At 45.8% G+C, this 6291-nt stretch overlaps 1 pseudogene; it reads right to left on the minus strand.

Annotated features, from left to right (window-relative positions):
- Positions 1-2503: 2503 nt before the first annotated feature.
- On the minus strand, positions 2504-2635 carry LOC116659402 (annotated as a pseudogene).
- Positions 2636-6291: the final 3656 nt, after the last annotated feature.

Below are 6291 nucleotides of genomic sequence, written 5' to 3' on the forward strand. Positions count from 1 at the left end.
GCTACAAAGTAGTGGGAATTGAACCCAAGCTCTGTGACCCCCACCTACCTCTTGCATCCAGATCTGAGCCCATCATAGCACTGCTCTTATGTGACCATATCACACATCACCCCCAGAACAGCATCAGTGTTTCCACCTTCTAACTGCCCGAATTGGTGCTAAGTCTACATCTGTGAGATGTGGTCATTTAAAAATTGATGGCATGTTCACAGGATCACTCTTCATGAGAGCCCTGTTGGGAAGCTATTTTGTTTGTTTGTTTGTTTTATAGATGGAGAAGCTGAGGCTCAGGGAAAGACCCTCGACTCCCTATCCTGCCCACAGCTAGTAAGTGGCAGAACTAGGTCTTGAACCAAAATTTCTGGCTCATGACTTCTCTTTCCTTAAAAAGTAGTCTTTTCCATCCCCAAACACACAGGAAAATGGGTCCCTGGATGCACCAAGGAGGCCCAGACATCCAGGGAGGGAGAGGCAGGGACAGGTGGAAAGAATCTCCTCTGAGTAACAAAGAGGGGAACGTTTGTATAAATGAAGTCTGGCCTCCAGCCACAAACGCTTGGCTGCCCTCAAGTCTCCAGTTCTCTTTTAAACAAGGAAGGCCCAAGGAGGGCCACCTGGACAGACTTCTGATGAAACGCCGTCCTCTTTGCCCAGCCTGTCCCTCTCCCGAGTAGCCCGACCGCCCTGAAAGAATTCTTCCTCGGTAGGGTTGCACTCTGGGCATTAGCGCAGTAACGTAGAGGTTTGTTTGCTGGTTCCCAACAACATAAAAACAAGCCACCCTCTCTACCTCCACTGGGGCCCAGAACAGATGGAGACGACCCCTTGGGAGGCAGAGGGAGCCACAGGCTCATTGAGAAAAGATCACCCCAGCCACCTCGCCAACTCCCTGCTGTGCAGTATCCAGAAATTTGAAGATGGAAACCCAAAACAGAAAGTATATGATTTCCAAACACACTGGTCCTCTCCAGAAAGACCAAACTGTCTTCTGCATACATTCCTCGGTCATCCTGCCAAGTCACGATTTGTCACACTGAAAATGTGTGATTTGTTGAATGTATGGTTTTCCATTAACAAGAAAATTCATCTTTATTGGTAAGCACTTTCTCCCCAAGAAATAAGTCTTGCATTAATTTCATACTGGAAATTGGTTAATAGCCCAGATGATGCTGGGGTGTTTTCCTTGTTTATAAATGAGATGCATTAGCACTCTCATACCACTAGGGTATCATTTAGTGAATGGTTGCTCCGTTCTGCAGATGCGAGAGGCCAAATTGTTGTGGATGTGGATAAAAAATGATCGTTTTGGCAAAAACTGCAGATGGGAAGCAGATGTAATGTACAGAGGAAGTAGATTTCACTCAGTCTCTTTCCTTTATTAAAATAAAGTCTGCTAATTTGTCTTATTTAAAAAAGCCCTCTGAATACAAACATATGTGTTAATTCCAGGCACAGTGGAAACCAGTATCATTCCTGCCTTCAAGAAGTTTACCATCTTAAGACATGTTGTTTGGTCTACCAACTGTTTTTAGTTGCCAATTTTCTTTGTAATTATTTAAAAATGTACATCCTCTCATCAAAGTTGTAATTACCCTGGGGAAAGATTAAAATTAAGAAGAAGTGGTGAGACAAGAAAAAGTTGAGAGGGTAGCCGGATTGTGTAATGAGAGAGAGATTTTGTGAAAAGTGCAGAAAGGCAGGGGCAGAAAGGATGCAGCAGTTCATGCAAAAACAAACTACAGCAGAAAATGAACCTCAAAATAACTATGACATTAGTAATAACAAACGTGTATGGAATGCTTATAATATGCCAGTCATGATGCTAAACGTAGGACAGTCTTACAGTGGGCTTCCCTGATCAAAGGAAAGTGCGTCAAAATACGAGTTGTTTATTTGGGAGGAGATCCTAGGAAACACAGGTAGGGAAGTAGGAGATGTGAGAAAAAGAAGTGAAGGAAGCATTAAAGGGCAACTATGGGCAACCAGAGCTTAATCCTTCTTGGGAACCTCTGGGAGGCAGTGCAGAAGGCACAATTCAGAGTGACCCATTCGAGGGGCAAGGGGGCTGGGGTATTGATCCTCCAACTCCTCAGCTGAAGGCGGCTCCCAGGTGTTGTTAACTCCCAAGCACATCCAACCTGTGGCAAGTATGGGGCCTAGTGGGGTCTGGCAGCCAGAGAAAGGGATGCAGAGGCTGATATAAGAATCTGGAGCCACGTACTTGGAAATGGTATGGGCTGTGGGGATATGGGTGGAGCACCAAGGGCATCTGCTTCCCAAACAGTCACTCATTTCATTTTACAAAAACCTTTTTTGTTTGTTTGTTTTATTGGGGGGGGGGTAATTAGGTTTATTTATTTATTTATTTATTTATTTATTTATTTATTTATTTATTTATTTATTTATTTAATGGAGGTACTGGGGATTGAACCCAGGACCTCCTGCATGCTAAACATGTGCTCTACCACTGAGCTATACTCTCCACCCCCTTTTTAAAATTCAGTCTCCACAGAGAGTGTCAAAAATTGCCAATGCCAACTATATTTCAAGTTAGGTATTGGGAAAAGATTTCAATTAGCAATAATCGTGCCTCGGGTAAACCTCATTGGCTACCATACTGCCACTGCACAAAGCTACAAAAACCTTTTGAAGTGGAAACATTTCCACTTTTTCCTAAGAGAACACAATCTAGGAGAGTAAGAGGGGGCATCTGTTGTTTTTAGCCAGTTAGCATCAGTTCCCTCTTCTGATAACAGCCCCCTGCTTTTCCTTCGAGAAACATTCCCTCCCCCCATCATGGTGATCTAAGTCCCTCACTCCAAGGATGTGCAGGTGACCCAAGCTGACCTGATAAGAGCACTAGCTCAGATTTTCACTGGGGCTATAGGACTATGGGAGCTATAGAGGTGTCTTCTTTCTGCCAGGAGAGCAAAACTGGGAGGATAGGAAGCCTGGAGCTCATCCCAGCTCCATGTTATGCCCACGAGAATGAACCCAAATGCTTGAGAATGAAGCCAGCCCAGAGGAAAGCCAGCCTGAAAAGCCAGCACTGGAAAGAAGCACCACAGATTCCTGACTTAACATCTTTGCAACTGGATCTAGCCCAACCTGAAGCCGGACACCACCCTAGACTTCCCAAGTGTGTAAGCCAAGAAACTCTTCTTTAACTGTGAACCAGTTGGGGCTAAATTCACAGAAGTTAAGTAACTTTGCCAAGATCACACCTCTAATGAGTGTGAATGTAATATTCAACAAGTAACCCTAATTCATTTCGGTGCTAAGGCCCATGATCTGAGCTCATGCTTTACAGTGGCAAGGAGCATCTACCACAGGACAGAGCTCAGTTACAGCACCCTTCTCATTGCCTGGCCCTCACTTGGAACTTCTTCCCTTCCAGAAGCCACTGCCAAAGTGTTTAAGAGGATAATGGATCAGGGTGCATCTCTGCTTTATTTGAATTGTTTGTTCCATCAAATTGTTAAAAGTGCAACCATGTCTTAAGGATGGTCACTTTAAGAAAGGTTGGAGTGGAAGCGAGAGAAAGCTTAAAAAGAAGATGGGGAATTAAGACCTTCAGTTTTTGATGAGCCAATCTTGAGCTACTTATGGACAATTCCTGTTGTAGTCAAAACCCTTGGTTGTAAGTGACAAAAACCCCACTTCACTGGCTGAAGCAAAAACCAACCGAAAACTTTATCGGCTTACCTAACTGAAACGACCAAGAACAGGGCTGTCTTCTAGAAGGGCTGGGTGTATGCAGGACTCAACCTGCATCAACAACACACTTGTGCTTGCCTTTGGATTGACCTCATCCTCAATCCCACAAAGAGCCTCCAGCAGCTTCTGGCTGCCCTCTTCCTTTTTATCAATGGTCCTCACAGAAAGAGAGGAAACGGATGTCCCTCTCTTCTCAAGAGTTCCTCCCAAAACCCTGCCATTTCAAATCATTGGCTCTGACTGGGTCACGTGCCCATCATTACACTATTACGAGAGCCAGTGGGATGCCATGCTCTGACTGACTGGACTTCAGTCACATGCCCATCCTTGGCTCTCTTGGTGGAGTCACCCCACCAAAGCACATGAATTGAGACTGGAGAAGATGTAGTTCCCCAGAGGAAAGCTAGGGCGCAATCTGGTAATCTCCTCTTTCTAGAAGAACGGTGATTAGCTGTCAAGCAGACAAAAATGGCAATCATCCACAGCAGCTCTGTGGTTGACATTACAGAGGACACATGACCTCTCTGTAGTCTTGAAGGAGCTCATAATCTGTTTAGAGAAAAGGAACATTATGTGTAAAACCACAAAGAAAATATATAGTAACAAATGAAGTTAATTGCAGGTTCTTATCTGCAGGCAACGGAACTGACTTCAATACTTTAAGCAGACGATCTGCCATAATTCATATCATTCCTTGGTAGGGGTGGCCAGAGACTTGGGTTTGGATGCTACTAATAGGAACAAAGCAGCCAGAAAAAGAAGCTATATGACAATAGGGACTAGATATCAGAAAACTCTACCACCCACTGTCCGGAAGAACAAGAAGGCTGTGCCACCTCGTTGGCCAGGACACCTGATCTCCTACACTAAGCAGCACCAAACATTGCTCACTTCTGCCTGTCAGCCTAGAGCAGGTGTGTGCACTTGGAAGTATCTTTCACATGCACGACCTCACCTGCAAAGGGGTCTGGGAAATGTAGTTTTCTACTTTCTGACCCCCAAGTACCAAAAGGTTAATGAGGAGGTGTTGTAATGGAAACTGAGGGAGTAAATTCACAGTACCTGCCATGGAGCAGATGCCAGGAGTTTAGGGGGAGAGAAGGTAATAAAGGCTGCATGCAGATTTGATCATCTATCATGCTAGTTTGTCTGACTTGCTAAAAAATTTACAGGATCTCAATGCCAGGCGGTAAGGCGTCCGCAGAAGCCCGTGCTCTTCCAATCACTCCTGGACCAGACCTGTAAGTCCCAGGTGCCGTCTGAGGACAGATGGTGGCACAGTGTGGTTGTCTACAGGAGGCAGAGGAAGAGGTCTGGACCATGTTGTGTGAAGAATAGCCTTGACACCTCCCTCCCCTTCAGCACCCATATCTACTATCTCCTTCCCTTAAACTTCCCATTTTTCTCCATTTCTTCCTCTACATCCTCTGTCCAGCCACTTTCCTCTCTCGCCAGGACCTTACAGTAGCCCCCTGCCTGTTTTTCGGTCTCCACTCTCATCCTCTATCTGCCATTCCAACAGAATAAGCTTTCAAAGCACAAGTCTAACCATGGCTTCCCCTCAGTGGCTTCCACTCCTCTTTGGATCAAAGCCCCAGTTCTTAAAAGGACCCCTTCCAATTCCTCCAGTCTAGCCATCCTCCCCCTCCCCAAGTCTAGCAGGATTTTCTCTGATCCCGTGAGGCCTAAGAAGCCACAGGAGCCCTCACAACCAGATACCGTGTCCCTCCCCAGTCTCATCTCCAGTGACTTTCTCCTCTGCTCCTCTTCCCAGGGCTCCCAGCCCACCCGGCCTGGGTGCTGCCAACACTGCCATCCAGAGAATCAGATTCTCCACGTGGGCATCACTTTGCCCCTGTTGTTCCATCTGCCTGGAATGCCTTTCCGACCTTTCTCCCCGGCAAATACCCTCTCAACATGGAGTCATGTTGGACATCACCTCTGGGGGGGTGGGGGGGGAGCCCTTTGTAAGAGCCCAGAGGAATGTGTCTGTAGTCCGTTACCCTCGCACTGGTCTCATTCACTCAGATTTTCTGACCTAGCACAGGACTGACTCGATGAAAGTTAACTGAACGAGATCGAATAAACTTAAAAAAAAAAAAAAAAAAGCAATCCCCCTCCACAGAAAGCAGTAATAAAGACAATGTGCTCTACTACCACCTTGAGACTTCAATTAATGTGCTCTTCTCCTCGTGAGTCCTTACTTCCAAACAAACAGAACCTGACAGCCTGAATTAAATCATTTATCTTTCGAGGTCTCTGCCTTGGCTCTAACACTAGTGAGAAAGCCCTAATATTTCATATGAAATGGGCAAAAACAGAAGCTGGGGCCCAGAACCTTGACTTTCTCTGGCTGTGCACCCCCTATATACACACATACAGGAGGAACGCTAGTCTCCAGCCCTTCTTTTGCCTAGGTGGAATTCAATGCCAAATTACCAGACTTGGTCATTTTGTTTTCTCATGTAAACCCTAGGGAAGTGTGCGTGTGTGCGCGCATGCATACAAGGGCCTGCACGCAGGCGTGAGCCCTGACCAAGTTATCCAACTCCATATGTGAATTACACAGTGCAA

This window comes from Camelus ferus, chromosome 2 (genome assembly GCF_009834535.1).
Source record: "Camelus ferus isolate YT-003-E chromosome 2, BCGSAC_Cfer_1.0, whole genome shotgun sequence".
NCBI lineage: Eukaryota > Metazoa > Chordata > Mammalia > Artiodactyla > Camelidae > Camelus > Camelus ferus.